The 18,580-nt window shown below is 25.4% G+C and overlaps 1 long non-coding RNA gene and 1 other non-coding gene across 2 annotated transcripts; one reads left to right on the forward strand and one right to left on the reverse strand.

The window, feature by feature from the left end:
• Positions 1-955: 955 nt before the first annotated feature.
• Positions 956-7,435, reverse strand: LOC126896633 (uncharacterized). The gene is made up of 3 exons (XR_007701893.1): positions 7,377-7,435; positions 1,257-1,607; positions 956-1,140 (listed from the first exon to the last, which is right to left on the reverse strand). It is a non-coding gene; the product is annotated as an uncharacterized LOC126896633 (long non-coding RNA).
• Positions 7,436-10,008: 2,573 nt separating this feature from the next.
• Positions 10,009-10,090, forward strand: Trnas-aga (transfer RNA serine (anticodon AGA)). Its single transcript has one exon. It is a non-coding gene; the product is annotated as a tRNA-Ser (tRNA).
• Positions 10,091-18,580: the final 8,490 nt, after the last annotated feature.

An 18,580-nucleotide genomic window follows, 5' to 3' on the forward strand; every position in this document is an offset into this window, starting at 1 on the left:
TTTTTTACGATCAACAAAAATTTTATGTGTAAAATAATTCATGTATTATACGTGGAAGCTTTTTTATTAAATCAATAGTTTATTGTTATTGAATTTGTTTCCTGTGTAAATTTTAAACAAAGAACAATATAATATGCTGTACTACGGCTAAAATAAAAATGAAATCTCAATAAAAAGTCTTTATACTAGTAGCCCTTTGGGATATGACCAAAAGCACGGTCCATTGGAGTACGATCGTTACTTATTTGACTATCATGACAATTATTACAATTTTACTATCCAACCATAAAAGTTGATGCCTCGTGGTTTTTCCTTTTATTATTTCCTTTTTTACTAGATTCTTATAACCTACTAAACCAGTACATCTTAAGTTAACCAAATAAATGTAATGCATATTTTTGTGAAATTGACAAGACCGAATCTAAAGTTTGGAGTACCTTAAAAGGATTTCTTTATATTATTAAATGTCTTACTTAGACACTTAGGCTGTGAGATGAAATCTTAACTTTAATTTTCTTTTTAGAGCTTTTATTTTTAGTTTGATGATATAATAGAAATTTTTTTATTTTTTCTTACAAGTTTTGTTATCCGATGGACCGATCATCCGTTATAGTTTTTTCATACATAAAGTAAGTTTGTAGAACAGTACAAGCTTTTCCCGGTGTATGTGCACTTTGTCAGCGCCACACCACACAATCCCAAATTTATTTAAATTTCGTCAATTTTGACATCTTAATAACTTTTGATAGAATAATTATTTTTCGATACATTTTTTTTTTAATTTCTGTGTTATGAGACTTTGTTAGAAGCATATATTTTATTATTTATTTTAAATAACAAAAAAAATTGAATTTCTTATTTTTTCAAATTTTTTAAATAGATAATTTCTTACAAATTAATTTTTTTGATGTACACAGAAAATTTATTTAATAATTAATAAATGTATTGTTATTTTACAGCTGACGACATTTTTGTTAACTGAACAAAAATTTTTGTCTGAAAAAATTGTCGGCCGTACATTTTTTTTTTGTGGCCAGTATTCATTAAAAAAAAAATTCTTGATAACAGATTCATTGTTTTAAATTATGTGTATAACTGTACAATGTGACGCACTCCTCTCATTTCTAGTTTCATTAAATCCTGTAAAATTATAATTTTATTTGCAAAAGTATTTTTTAATCGATAGTGTTCACCCTATAATTATAGTAATAAAATTTTGTTTACACTTTAGAAGTAAAAGTCAGGAAAGTAATTACATGATGTAAATTTATGTGTTGCATAATCTGCCATATAAATTACAATGTCCATTACGGTAAACGAGATGTTTAATTTATCTCTAAGCTTTATTGCGCTTTCTCTTGATTCTTGGGGGTAAGGAATACATCTTAATAATGCACAACAAACTGCAGTCATCTATTTTATAGTGTGCACGATTTTTTTCAACGCATAAATTATATTATTTTCGTTTGCTTGACAATATCGTTGTACATGTTATAACTTAATAACAGAGTGTTGGAACCTAAGAACAACACATTTTGTTTGACCTAAGTATTATAGGAAATATGCTGTTTTGTAAACTAAATCTTATGAAAATCCTTTCAAGCCAACTGTAAATTTGAACAAAATTGTTTATTAATAAAAATCATTAAAAGGTTCTTTGATGTTTATGAATAAAACTAAAGGTTCCTTAGAACTTAAAAGTACCAAATTGTAAAACTAACATTATTTATTTTAACACTTTTTTCCCTCTCTCTAACGATTTTAATATAAGCGTTTATATATTATAACCATTTATTGTCATAAATGCAACATAGTAATATTTAGAAAATGTAATAGTTTGGTTTCATGTGTATGAAACGTATTTTTTTTTTTAATTCGACAATACAATCAAATGAAATTACAAATTTAACATTCTTCCTATGGATAAAATATGTGTTGAGATTATTTTGGTCAACTAAGCCATGATCCAAAATCAAATTTTAAGCATTGATCATAAAATATGTTAATGTCCAATGTTAAAGTAGAATATAAGGTAGTTTTTATACGAATGAAAACTATCGAACATTTTATTCGTCAGTTCAATAGTCTAAAACTTGTCAGTCGTAGATAATCACAATCAAATGATTATTCGATAGTTCTTTAATATCTATCGCATATACCCAGTAGTCAAAACTGTTCGATAATGTCCATCAATATATTTTACCATAAAATGCTTAATATTAAAATTTTTAATTTTCAAGCATTTTATTGTAAAATATTATAAGAAATTTCAAAATCTTATTAAAGTTTAAAATCGAATAAATTAACAATAGTATCATTTGTATTTACCAGTAAAAACTTATAAAAGTAATTTTATAGTTTTCTGTTATAACTTAACTTGGGAACAAAATAATACATATTTTGAATTAAATATAACTCTTAGTTATACATTATACTATAAAATAAATATTTTCGGATAGATACTTACAATTATAATTAATAATACTTTTAAAATTATATCATTAGACAATACTAAATCGATAATAAAGAAATTTTACCTGGGGAAATAGTTTTAATAATGTAAAAAAAATTATCGAAATAATTAAAACTGAACCACATAAAATTCAAAAATTGAATTCTAACAGTTTCCTTTTTATAGACTTACAAATAATTAATAAGTATAGAATTCACTACTTCATTTTGACAAATCACTTTGAATTTTTTTTGGTGTACTCGCGCTCACGTCGATAAACATTATGTTTTCTTATTTTCTTATTGATATTATGATATCCGCACTGGCTCCTGGCGTTTAAGTTACCTATATAAAACTCCTAATTCAGTTTACTTGTTCTGTAATAGTTTAGCGAATTTCATTTGAAAAGCACATCATTCGATTCACGCGTTACTAATATATTTTCTTCGTTTTTAATGAAAGTTACTTTTCAGATAAATTAATTGCATACATGTTGGATGTGAGGAAAGAACTTTGAAAATCCAAATTCTACGTGACTACATTGAATTATCATTATTTATTTTAAAATGATTTTGCTTTTCTTGGCATTAAGGGTTATTTTCAGTCGTAAAGTCACAAAAAAAAAAAATAATAAAATTTTGTCTAAACACCTTATTCTAATTAAAGTTTTTAAAAATTTAACATCAAGACTAAATGAAAAAATGATAAAAGTATGTAAAGTTATCTGTTTCATTGCGTTGTCGACAAACATAATGTGTATGCATTATTTTTTATAATCACAAATATTTATAACTAGTCGAACTACAAATGCAGCTTCTATTTTTTTGTATCTGTTCAAATAAAACTTAATGTATAGAAATCGTTGATTTTTAAAATTTCGTAAATATATCAAAACGTATGTGTGTCAATAAAATTCTTCTTTAAAATACTTATTTTAGAAAGAATCGAATTGAAACATATATTTTAATATAATGTGTTAATACTTATTCAACGAAAATCATAATTTTCTAATAAGTACTTTTTACTTTCCATTAAATTGAAGAGCAAATTTTCAATAACAATATTCATGTTTTAAGAAATAAATCATCAACAATTGATAATGTACCTTGAGTTTATGAGCGCATTAAAATAATGATTAAAGTGTAAATCTTTTACCTAAGGCAAACAAAGTAGACAGTGGGGAATTTAAGTAAGTACGCTTTATAATTTATAATACAAGTCTGTTACTTTTTTATTTGTTGAAATGACATAATAAAAATAACTTTTATGTTTCTTTACGGTAATGGTCCATTTATTTTGAAATATTTTAAAACTCATCCTGAAGACTAAAAACTTTTTACTAATTTTCACAAAGTTCTAACCAGATATAACTTATGGGCATTCATTGTACACAGATCGTGCAACACATTTTGTCTGAGTTGTAAGCAGTAAACGAAGATAATGTAAGATACAAAATATTTCAAGCGTTACAGCGTTACAGTTGAACTTGGTTTTATATAACACGTAAACAATTAACGTTATGGTAATTACTATCATATAAATGAAATAACGTGAATGACACGAACATTTTATGAAGTATTTCCGATCCAAATAACGCGTTAAGGATGCTAAATGTATGAATTGCATTCGTCTAATTATCAACAACTTGGTCGTTGAAATATTCGAATAGACCAACAAAATAGAATTGTCCTTTACGACTAGTTGTATTTAAATATTGGGTCTAGTAGAAAATTTGTTTTTGGCAAATCATCGGTCCAGAAATACCAATAACACACCGACCCTTGAGGTTGGCTGTGCATAGTTTTCTAACCACCGGCATTTGTTGTCAAACTATAATACCGTTTATCGTATCCTGCAATGGCAACTGAGCAGCACATTACTGCCGTATGTTTTGTTGCGTTGTTAGCCCGTTACCGTAACTGCCTACGCATACCTAGCACATTGTTTATTAAATAAGTTTTGCGGATAGTTACTTCGGCGGAGACATATATAAACAGAAAGCGCGTTAATAATTATTAAAAGCGGTGAAGAGATATAGGCAGGCGCGTGAAGTCCAGTGCATAGGAGGGATTATATTTGTATATAGGACACACAATTAGCATTTTCAAATGTGACCCATGTGGTTAATGTTAATGCGACAAAAGTGCGGTGGTTTAGTTAATTTAATATAATTTCACGAGGACAGTTATAGATTAAAAACAAACAAAATTAGATGAGAATTAGCATTTACCCTTAAGAATAGGAATATGAGGGACACGGGTTTTGATATTACATCCCAACTTTCCGGAAGACTTACAATTCACACATTTTATCTTATAGCACAATAACGACGAATCTGTGTGATGCAATTGGTTTTTATTGCAGCAGTTCCCTTTGTTTCCCGTACATACACACAATATATGAATAAACCTATTGTACTTGTTTAGATACAATTTCCTGTAATTGGCCTGCAAAACGAATAATTAAATGTCTTATACACCAATACTAATGTTAATACAATTTCACAGACAAGCGTTGTATTTTTAAGATTAACATACCTAAAATAAAATTGCTCATAATATCAGCAATATTATGTCGCTTACGAAATTTCAATGACATTTTAAAAGAAGATATTTAAGGCTTTTCTCTATTTTTTTAAACCAGACAATTAGTGTTAATTGCAACTGTTGCTCCTCGAATAATGTATGTGATGAAATTTACATGTTAACACAATAAAAAATTTAATAATATATAAATGATCTTCGTTAAGTTTAAGGTCGTTAGATTTTATGACACTTGGTTTATATTAATACTCTAATAACACTTGATAATGTTGCTGGAAATTTTCTGCTAAATATTTATGCTAGATATTTTTTTATTGAGTACAAATGTGTGTTTATAATTGCCACTAAACGAAAACGAGTTTTTACTCAGTCATCAACATCGTTCTATATCTAATATTGATTTTTATGGCCCTCACAAGTCCAAATTTATGGGTAAAGTGTTCGAGACATGTACGAACAACGATAAAAAAAACAAAAGGTTATAATGCTAAAAAAAGGCGGGTTTTTTGGAATTGGTTCAATATAATAATGGGTAAACGTTTAAAATACTAGTATTGAGAAAATGTGAAAATATTTTGAAATTAACATTTTTATTCATTCATTTATTTTACTTATAATTTTTTAATTGCGAAAAATTGTAGTTATATACCATCAAAATTGTCATTTTAAATTAAAACTTCATATAGTTGAACTTTTAAGTAGTAGTTTTAGACTAGGAATTCTACATTGAAACTACTCTTCTCGTTTTTTTATGTAAAAGGCATAAGCAGCATTTTAATATAAAAGACAAATATAATTATTAAATGATAAATAAAAATATTGTGTTTTTGTATTCAAAAATTTGAACATGCAAATGTTAACTATACAACGCAACTTTTTAGACAAGGAAACTAAACCATTTTATTTTATTTATACACGTATATAATTAAAGCAATTAATTAATAATTAATTTGATCTAATCTTCGATTTCGAACGAGAATTTTCATTAAGTTATGACTTTTTATTATACCGCTATCTAGTGACAAAAGTTGATTCATTCATTTATTAAGAATCACTAAATAAAGAAATTATTTTCAAATCACCTTTTTCCAATATTTTATATGTTGTATTTTTATAGATTTTAAATACTAAAATAAAATCATGGACCAACTCTCTCTCATCAAACAATTTAGAGCATTTACATATTATTATTGGATTTCAATGTTGCAAAAATTTGCTCTGAAATACAGGGCATAACTTGAGGTGGTCAATATTTTTCCAATTTTTTCGCAAAATGCTTCCTAAAGATTATTCTATACATTTACGAAAAAAATAAGTTAAAATAAATCTAATTTAGGATATGACAGAATAAGACAACGAATTATGTGTTTCTCAAAATCAACCACATCAGCAGTACATTCTAACTAGCATAAAAACCTTATGTGGTGCACAATAAAACTCAATAGTATAAACATACTAATGTACTTGCATGTACATTAATTTTAGTTGTGGTTAAAAATTGATATTTAGTGCGTTATTATGTCATTTTTAATCATCAAATCTTCAAATATTAGTATTTTAGAGAAAATTTTTCAAATTCCTATTTTAAATATTCTTAAAGTATTACNAATGTACTTGCATGTACATTAATTTTAGTTGTGGTTAAAAATTGATATTTAGTGCGTTATTATGTAATTTTTAATCATCAAATCTTCAAATATTAGTATTTTAGAGAAAATTTTTCAAATTCCTATTTTAAATATTCTTAAAGTATTACTTAAAACCTGTTGACTTGTTAGCTTTAATGTGAAGCTGAAAAGATATTTTACAATAGTTTTGGTATAAGGATAACTTATACTTTTCCTCTGAGAAGATAAAAAAATAGATGTAGTGTTAGGCTAGATATAACAGTAGTTTTCATAGAAATTTCAAATTTTAAATAAATTCACAGAAGCCAAGAAAAATCGTTGAAGCTTAATTTCGTCATCCTAACTCACCTTAACCTACAATTTCAGAGAAAATTTTGTGCTGGTCATTATTGTTAATAGAAAGAATGTATGTAATAAACAATAAGTACGATTGGTTGGTTGTTTGGTTTAGGACGTCGTGATCGGTAAACGGTCATCGACAATAATGGAATAAAAGTGAAAGGATCTCGGGGTATGTATGTCTACAGGAGTGTGTCTTATATATGTGAACGCAAGACGACAAAAGGACAACAAGAATTTACTATTTAATTCCTGCACACGAATCTATATAATTTGTAAATATTGTGTCTTTTAAGCAATTATTTTAGACAGTTCGTTTCCGACGACCTTTCTCACTCTAATTGTTTATTACTAAAAATTCTCAGGTGAAAGTATTATTATAGATTCATTTTATAAATAAATGTTTTCACTTACTTCTAATTATCCTGATAAGACAAATATTCAGTTGCAATGAATCATGTAGTTGATGTCACTATAAACAATACGTATGACGCGTTTGCGTCTGTGTATGCACTTAAAACTATGCGACTTAATTTACTATATTAATTTGCATGTAACTGTTTATACAGTACAACTCCATTAAATCTACCTAAAGGTTAAAATCGAATTTCATATTTTTTTGTATTATATTTATGCTTTTTGACCGTGCGTGTAGTATTTTATACTAACACATTTGTAATTTAATTATTTTGGAAAACCAACGATAAGATTATAAATAACTTTACTGTCCTGTGTAATAAACTATTTCCAAGAAGCATAAGTCTTTTCAGTCATCCATAGAGTAATCCATGGTAAATGCGAGCTCAATTTCAGTCTTTTGCACAGTAATTTACGAGCTTATTTAGTTAGGAAGAAGGCCATAGACGCAAAAGAGGAAGGGATTGAAGGAGTTAGCCCCTGCAAAATATCAGAAAAAACTACTAATATATTTATATAGGAAAAACATTTAGAGGGGTAAAAGTTAATATGAACTGCTCATTTAAGAATTTTGTTGAAATTGCGACTATTATGAAAACCTAGGGTCTTTTTCGTATATAGGCCATCAGCTTAGTAATTTACAACTACTAAACTATGAATGTAAATATTGTTTAATAACTGTAAATATCAATAATATTAATGACGGTTTTTATATATGATGTAAAAGTATTCAGTATTAAATTATTTTTGTGAAAAAAACTGGAAAGCTTTTACATTACAAACTAATATTGATTTGAAATTATTACATACAATGTATACTCATTAAACAAAAAAAGAAGACGTTTGATGTAAAGTGTATGGCAATAATAGTAATTTCTAAAGATTACATTTGATTACTACAAAATGTATTCCTATAGTGTTAAAAAAATATTCTATACAAGGTTAAATAAACGTTACCTCAGAGAAAAATCAACATAGTAAAAATTAAAAAATAAAGTAAAGAAATCTGAACCTTTCCTGTAGGTTTTCACAAAACGATGCCGCCATCGTAAAATATTCTAGTCACGTTTACAACACACCCGTAGAATATTGTTTCATATTTCATAATACTCTGTCCGCTTGTCTTTTGCACATCCCTCCGACCCTTTTGTTGAATACTTTGTGTGCGCCATAAACACTGCATTATTATTCACAGCGTGCAGACAGAAAGTTTCTTTTTTTACTATCGTTTTCGATACATCAGTCAATGATGTTTATTTGTTGGCATTTTTGATGTGTTTGGTATCTATTTTTTAAAAAATATTAACGAGTAATCCGTGTCTAAGAATTAACTGTATTTTTTTGCCATTTGTGAAATCACAGGATATATTTAATATCATCTAAACTATATTACAGTTATACAGTGGTCGACGTGGGGGGGATACGGAGGGATGCCATCCCTCTACTTTTTTTAATTTACATTTTTCATACCTCTACTTATTATCTCTATAATAATACATCCCCCTTTATATTATTCAATGTGTATTCAGATTATCGACAAAAATGGAGGGCATTCCTCCACATATTTTGAGCCACTTCGACCACTGCAGTTATACATTAATAAAATATGTACCATGCTTAAAATTTTATAAAAATAATAATATTTTTTTTTTTCGAAACTTGACCAATTTGACTAAATATAACCATACATACATTATACTTTAGTCCGTGATGTGAGATTTAAATACTATTAAATAAAATTCTCTTTACCTTATGGTTAACTTGAGTTCAATCAATTTGGTCAAGTAAGATGCAGTGATGTACCTAGTGGAAAGGTATAGGGGACGCGTACCGTTCTTGAATTATCGTCGCGCAATGATACTATTAACAAAAAATTAATATTAATATCTAAATATTATTTAGTGCCCCCCTTGAAAAACTTCTAGATTCAACCAAGGGTCTGTTGTATTAAAAAAGAACCAATAAACAATTAAATCTGAAAAATTAAAGAGTTTTGGTAAGCTAAATGAATAGTTGATATTAAAATTAAATTTATTATTTTTAATTACTTAAGTAGACAATATATATTATTAATTGGTTATATTATACATTGTATGTTATATAAAATTGGAATGGTTTAATAAAACCATTCTACACTAAAAAAATAAAAATACAATATAAATATATAAATTTATAATGTTGCAATTATTGTTCTTTTCCAATTACAAATATTTTTTTAATTGAAAATATTAAATTATGAAAAACATGTTCTTTCATGTTATTAAAATGCTGGAATTAAAAAATTTAATAGTAATGGATATTTTAAATGTTATAAGATCTGTTATTTGATATAAATGTAATTTATTTAGTAAACATTTTGTAAATGTTGAATATATTTGATTTTTTTTTTCAACAATTTAAATTAATTATATGTATTAATTTTTTTCGAGCACGTTTCAAAGAAAATTATGTTTTCCTTCATATCTTTTGTCATATTTAATTATATTGTTTTTATTTTTATATAAATAATTTGTCCAAAATTAAACATAACATTTTTATTTCATTTGACATTGTCAGTTTTATAAAGTTTTTATATAAAATGTGGGTCTATAATTCAAATAACGCTTAATTTCCCTCCTCTACACAAGGTGCAGTCGTGGCCGAGCGGTTAAGGCGTCTGACTAGAAATCAGATTCCCTCTGGGAGCGTAGGTTCGAATCCTACCGACTGCGAAATTTTTTTCGCATTTATTTTATTTCATTATTTAATTGTTAGTCCATAATATTATTTTTCAAGGAAAGAACAATAAATAATTGATGAATTATAATAATCTTAAAAATTATTTAAAGTAATAAATATTTATTTGATATGTTTTATATAATCATTTACATTTGATGAAAAAATAATCATCTTTTACTTGGTTGAGATGTAGTCGCATGATAACAAAAATATTCTCTAAAAAGACAAAAAATGATTCTATGGTTTATTAATATTTTGCTTTTATATAACTTCTTAATATTTTTATATTTCTATGACTTCTTAATGTTTCATTTGTTATTCAAAGGCTAAAAATGTTAAAAATCCTCCCAAAAAATGCTATAGTGTAAATATAAATGAACAATTCTGCATCAAAAATATTCTATATACTGTATTTACTGTAAATTGGTATCAATTTGGCTGTCAAGTATAAATTTGATAACTTCTTGATATAACTCTAAAGCTTTTTTAACTGAAAAATATAACATTGGACAATTGGTTAACATTTATTGAAGAAGACTATATCTCAAACTTTTTTTACTGAATTATCTGAGCAAAATAAATAAAATTAAGAGCGATGAATTTTTACTTGTTGACCAAATTAAAACAAATATATGTTTTACAGTAATATAAAATATAATAAAAATAAGTAATAAGAATATTCTGGTCTTTTAAAAATATTCTCAAAAACATTTCCAATAATATAATAAAAAAATATCATTATGGTAATTTTGTATCACTACCACCTGTATGTATGTATTTAATATGGTTTCTAAAAATCATAATTTAATGACTTACTATAAAAATAACACTAAAATTTTAAAATAAAATGCGATAATTTTTTAATTACGATCAATTTCGAAAAACAATTACAAACGCTTTTTTTACCTTTGCTTAATGTAGTCTAGAATCTTTTGGAAGTTATATTCAGAAATTTGAGAATCTCCTCTTTTTATTTTATAGATATTTTAAAAAGGTTTAGTAGATGAATGACAAATAAACGGTTAAAAGTAAAATTATGTCCCATAGAAGAAAAAATACAAAATTTACACAATTATTATAAAATTCAATTTTTCTTCCGTGAGGAATAATTTATATTGTGGAAACAATTTTTTAGACAGGACACAGGAAACTTTATTTCACTTGTTAATATCTCTATGAACACAATACATATATTTTATATTGGTTTTTATTGTATATCTAGTTGTCAAAATAACTTATACTCACATGAACAATTCTATTGAACTTTAATATATGATAATCTAAATACATAAATGCGTATAATATTATTTATAGTTCGTGCGCAAGAATTCTATGCATTTGAAATTTGAAATAAGATTCTGTTATGTTTTAATAAAAAAATACGTAAAATATAATATTAAAGAACTTAAATTATCGAGCAATTTAAATTGAAAAGAAGAATATTGATGTTTTTTAAACATTGTTGAAAAATCAATTGAATATTGTTATTTAAATTTAATTATAAATACTTTAACAGCAAGTTTTTCATGTGGTCATTTTATACAGGGTGTACAAACAGGGTGTATTGTTACAAACAATGAGAACAATAGAAACCCGTTTCCTGACTTACTGAACACTCTGTATAAATAATTTCATAACAAAAAAAATGTTAGTAAAGAATATTTTTGGGTACGCACATAGGATAACCATCCATTGAAGTCTATACAGGGTGTTCAGTAAGTCAGGAAACGGGTTTCTATTGTTCTCATTGTTACAAACAACCCTGTAGAAATTGACAGGAAAGGTTACAATTTGGATAAAAAAATATGAAGTTAGCTAAATAAAGGTCACTTAGGATTATTAATGACGCCCTCATGATACACAAATTGACTTCCGTCTGTCCGACTCAATTACCTAAATTGTTATAGATTTTTAGTATTTTGTGGTATTTGTTTGAAAATATTTTATGTTAATAATAGATCAAGGGTAGATCAAATAGCAGTTTGAGATATTAATAAATGATCCAGCATATTGTACAAAATCATTATTTTATAATTTTGGTAATATTTCTTAAAAATTTTTCAACAAAATTGGTATTTTAATTTTTTTGTCATTATTTAAAATCTTAAATTATATTATACATATACAGAGTGTTCAGTAAGCAAGGAAATGGGTCAATTGTTACAAACAATGAGAACAATAGAAACTTGTTTCCTTACTTATTGAACACTTTATATAATAATTATAGTCAAAGAATTTGAAAATGTTATAAAAATAACAAGAAAATTATTTACTATAACAAAAGTTATAGCATTCGTCATATTTTCGTGACCCACTCTGTAAAAAGTGTAAAATAAGTGTAAAATACTTAATAATTCATATAATATACAATTTTTTTTTCATAAAAAATAGATTAATATTTGATTTATTTGTATAAACCATTATAAATATAAAATTTATTGTAAGAAAAATTTATCCCTAGGAATAACTTTTAAAAGTTGAATGGGAATTTATTTTTTTTTTTACTATTAAATGGAGAATGGTCTTAATAAAATTTTGATTAGTTAATAAGCATACTTTGTTATTACTTTTGGAGATATTAGGACTTGCAGATCTAGAAAAGGTACACCCTTCTATATATTTGTTCGCGCCAAGCGTGAGAGTTGTTGCACTAGTAGTGTTTGGCTGTATGGGTGTGGTCAGCTGATGGTGCTTGTGCAACATCAGCTGTTAGGACACCTTATCAGCGGCCAGTATTGCTCGTCGTTTTTTATTAAAAAAAAATATGTGTACTAGTTGTAAAAATATATCGGTTAGGTTAAGTTGGTTTTTTTTTTTTTATGAATTAGTAAAAACTTTGTTCAAGTTTCGTTTTAAAATATACTGTTCATATTATTATTGTAAATTCATATAGTTGTATTCTGTTTTTTTTCATTGGTTAGAACATTATTATAATACAACTGAAGGTATCATATCATTTTTATAAATTGTAGTTTATTTAATTTTATTCAAATGGTTCAAACACCTTTGCAAAACTGAATGTAAGTAACATGGATGGTTATATTTCTTGATTATTTAATTCAGTAATAAAAGATTGGGTTGTTCGTATTTGACTATTTAGTTGCATTTATTAAACTGAACAAGCTTATTTTGTGTTAACAAAAAATACTTTTCTTTGGCAAGTTTAAATTAATTAGAAAATTTTTATTGATTATTAATTTCCCCTATTAAGCCGTACGGCGGAGTTTTATTCCCTTTTATTTGGGTTGAATTTTTTAAAACAGCCAAAGCGGCAACAATATTAATTATATTAAATGGATAAAATTGTTCTTTATTGAATAATAGTACTATAGTTTCAGTGTTTTGGTTTAAATAATAATAAAAAACCCAGCACAGTGAGTCGCGACACAATGAGGACGTGGCATAGTTGGGTCAAGTATAATGATATCTGATAGTGATTAAAATCCCTATCATAAAAAACGCTTCGATGGAAATCTATAGATAGTGTTTAATTTTAAAAAATTGATGGATTATTCCAAAAGCTATATGATTGCCTATTTCCTTATTTATATTCTGATTACAAGTTTTATGTTTAATAAATGTAATATATGAATAAATACATCAATATATATACAGAGTGTTCACTAAGTCAGGAAACGGGTTTCTATTGTTCTCATTGTTTGTAACAATGAGAACAATAGAAACCCGTTTCCTGATTTACTGAACACCCTGTATATATATTGATGTATTTATTCATATATTACATTTATTAAACATAAAACTTGTAATCAGAATATAAATAAGGAAATAGGCAATCATATAGCTTTTGGAATAATCCATCNATTACAAAAATCATATTTTTTTATTAACTTTGATGTCCGTTTTCACCCTGAAAACAAAATAAAGTCCAAAATTTTTTTTCCCATAATAAAGTATTATATTACATAAGTTTTAATATAAGATATATATAAAAGTATCAATATTTCCGGAACACTTTCAAAAGTTAAGTTCAAAAAGTTCTACTTTCTATGTGTATTTTTAAGTTTTGAACCTCTCTGTATTAAGGGAAATTGTCCGATTAAAAAAAAAAAGTATGTCAAATGAAAGAAGTGATATAAATATTATAAAAAAATTGTATTGATCCATACATTTTTCAAAAAATTATAGCATTTTAAAGCAATTTAAATATATAGTTTAAAAAAACTAAAAAAAACACGCTTTTAAAACATGTGCGAATTAAAAAGTTAAAAATAATTTTTAAAACAATAACGAACGAAAAATTCTAGTATTATTGTGAAAAAAAGCGTCTCCTTATACTCAATATAAGAAAAATATGGCACAAAGCGCCCACGCTTTTTTTTTAAATGACTATTACAAAAACTTTATGAAAAAAAATGCTTTAAAAATAGTTCATAGGTTGAATTTGAATTTGGCTTTGGAGGTTATGCTCCCTATAAATTGAGTAAATTATATTGTTATATGTTATACATATAAAAATATTTTAGGTAGGGTAAAATAATTATTAGCTCCCAAAATTTTTGATTCTAACTATACTTATGACACAATTAAGAATAAAACAATAGGAGACATTTTCAAGCAAAAAACCAAAATTTTTTTTTAATTTGTGTTTATAGAACTTCATTTTTAAATCATGCTTTAAAATGTATAGAAGAAATATAGTAGTGACCTTTTGGGAAATTAAGAGAACAGTCTAGATAATATATTTCTGGTATGATTTATGGACCACTGATGAGCCACAACAATGATTAACGCTTCCTTTGCTACAGTGGCAACATGGGAATTTGTAAATGCCCTAAAGCCATTTGAAACAAATAAAAAAAATCTATTTTTATAATTTCACAGTATTATATTCACACATTAAATTTAGAAAAATAATTCCTTAACATTTATTTATTAAAAACAATAATAAATTATGGTTTAATCAGACACTTGATGAGGATACCTACATTAATTTAGGTTATAACTTAATAGCTTAGTATAACTAAATCGAATTAACTGATTTTCAAGAAATATATTCAATAAATATGTAGTTTAATGTAATTCCACAAATTGAAATAAATCATTTTCCTCATAACAATATTTTTTCAAATAAAATGGATTTGTTCGGTTATTGTTGCAATAACCTTAATTAAAAATAAAATGAATTTACACACAGAGTCAAACATTTCACATACAATATGTTTCATATAGTAAATTATATGTGCACTAATATGTAAAATGTACACATAATTGAGGTATAAAGCGGTTCTCACACGATCAATATTATTGACAGTATTTGGGATACTGACAATATTATTGATCGTGTGAGGTGGGTATTGATGTACTGTCAGTATAGAAAAACAATACTGATGACTTATGTAATGTAAATACTGTCAATAATACTGATCGTGTGAGTACCGCTTAAAAAATGTTTAATAATCTTGTAATTTCCACGATGTTTTTATAACACCATTCTTAACTGATTTTTGTGGTATTATTGGAAATTGGTCTCAACGTATTTTGAAATTATTCATTTATAGCCCTTATAATGTTGTTTATTATTATATTATATACATTTTTTGCCGTGGAACAATGAGGATGGAAGGAGCTGAACATTTAAAATATGTTTTGTTTACATTTTAGTATTTTAGCAGTATAGTATAGTAATTAATAAAATATTTTATTAAGAAATCACAAAATATAGAAGAGAAATATGTGTATACGTATAGCAAAAAAATATAGACAAAGAAGTTTATTAAAAATTAAATTGATAATCAATTCATGCAAATTATCCAGTCATAGCTGCACGACTATTTCATAAAAACTCAACATTTTTATGACCTTTTCCTTAGATTAGAAAAAAATTTACTTTAATATTTGAGTGATAAGCAAAAATAAAATAAATTGTTTTTTTCTTAAAATTTCCTAGTTTAAGCATATATAAAAATATGATAAATTCAACTAGTTTTTAGACTTTTTAATATATTTTTTAATAATACATGGTCAATATATAAAACAATTTTAGATGATTAAAATTAATGACCTTAGACTTAACGGCCGTTATAATTTATATGATTTCACAATAATGCTTAAATCGAGCTCCAATATCTCAAGTGGGTAACATTAAATCAATATTTTTAAAATTCGTGATATTTTTATTGATCGATAAAATCTTTGGTAAAAATTTCGAAATTGAGAAAAATGTATATTATATCTAAAATTTTGTTTTTAAAATCAGAAAACAATGATCTTTCATTTTATTTTAATAAAGTTGATGGGTCTTTAGTGTACAACTGCGTTGATGTTAATACTGCTACTGATCAATTTTATAGTATTAATTATTAAGTTATAGATTTATTTATACCTTGTATTGCACTTTATTTAGATCTATATATGGATTCTTAATTTAGAATGCATATCAATCTGGACAAATTGAAATTATTTCTTGCAAATGATAAGATATAAAATGGGTAAAAATTATAATTTATTATCTGATGTATTATTAGAATTAAATTTGATTTCTCTTGACAAAAAAATGGTATTATAATGACATAAATTTTATGCATAAACAACTAAACAATAAAATTGATTGTTCATAATGAATTAAAGTACCATTAAATGTCCATATTCAGCATCTACTAACTACGCTACTATTTTTATGTTGAACCCCATATGAAGAATTATAGTCAATATGCTGCTCTTGTTAGAATATTTTAAAATTATAATTTATTAACGAATTTTGATTTTTTCTTTGATTCTTTTGTCAAATAACAAAATAATAGGTATTGTTTATTAGCTGTTGAAAATATTGTTGCAAAAATTCATTTGTTATATTACAACTGAGTAAATTAAAATTTTTTTTTATAAGTATAAAAACACTATTTTATGATATATAAAATTATATTTCAATAAGAATTTAAGGATTTAAAGTATTCTCTCTGCACTATTGAGCGTAATTACTATTTGTTTTCTTGTTAAAAATAAATAAATAAATATAAAAGAAAAAGTATGTCATACTTTTTAATATAACATGACATTTCCTTACATATTTTAGATTCCGATGAAATCTAAAAATTCATTACGAATATTATTTTCGTCAATATAAATAACACATAATATTATTTGTAGGTTGTTAGAAACATCTGTCGTGCTAAATTGGTGTACGGTTTGAACTAATATTATCTACCAAATATTTTAGAATTAATTTATTGCAATCTGGTGTTATTATGTTTTGATTTCAATAGGTGAAAAAAATATAAGTTTCTAAATTAAATTTAAAAGCACTAGAATTGACTCTCTAAAATTTCCTTGAATTTCTGTACAACAGTTTTCATTTTAATGAATAAATCCTGAATCTCTATTACTTAAAAATAACATTCCTTTACTTCTGTATAAATGATTTCTATAATTTATATTTTTAGAGGTTCTTTTATTTAAATTCCAATTATTTCAATTTTTTCATTTTAAATAACATAAAATTTATTAAATTTAATCTGACAAAGTTTGTGTTAATGGTCGTTTTGGTGGTCTTTAAACAATCACAATTTTTAAAACTAATTTCTCCAGATTCTTATGAATACCATTTCTTAATCTGTCAAATGATAAGAACCAAATACACGTAAATCAAATAGCACCGTTTAGTATTTTTGAATTATGAAACCTATTGAACTTACACAATCACTCTATTTAAAATTGTATGATCCTATTTACAATTTTAAGAAATTTATAATTTAGATCGGGTACCCATATATTTTTAAAATATCTATTTTTTCTTTAACTGTCAGCTGAGCATTAAAATTATTTCGATATTTTAGTATTTAATATATTATTATATAATAAAACATTGAACAATTGGCCAATGCTGGATATTAACAAAGTCCAATTTTCAAAAATTTGTTTTATAATTAAAAAGCTTGATGATGACGTTATCTAGGAAAAGTATTCGCAAAAATGAGAAAATTTGTTTTCACATTTTGAGTATTTAAAAATTTTACCGAAAATGCTCATTTCCGCCAGCATTTTTTGATTTACAATCTAAAATTGTTACTAAAATTATTCAGAGACATCTCTAAAAATTTCGTTTAAATCTATTGGTTTTTAATCATTTTTTCTTTTTAAATACACGCGCATAGTCTTTAGTAAGGTATAATATTAGTTCACGCATGTCGATTTTATTTACATTTTATGTAGTTTTTACTAATAACACAGCATTCAAAGATTTCATTTAATAATTTTTAAGTTTATTTTTATTTACCTGTTGTTGGTTATTAAGAATTATAATTTTGAGTACACCTAAGAATTTTATGGCCATATTAATACTTTATTAATTATTATTTAATCTTCAAGTGGAATTATTTCTCTGATAAACTGTTCTAGAGTAATATAATTTTTGCAGAACACATATCGTGCCTGGTGTAGCCCCAGGTACTCATACCGAAATCGGTGGTCTACCTGCGAGAACAGCTCAGATCTGGGGTGAAGCCCCAGTTAGAAAAAGCCTAGTT

This window comes from Daktulosphaira vitifoliae, unplaced genomic scaffold (genome assembly GCF_025091365.1).
Source record: "Daktulosphaira vitifoliae isolate Bord-2020 unplaced genomic scaffold, ASM2509136v1 Scaffold_1, whole genome shotgun sequence".
Lineage (NCBI taxonomy): Eukaryota > Metazoa > Arthropoda > Insecta > Hemiptera > Phylloxeridae > Daktulosphaira > Daktulosphaira vitifoliae.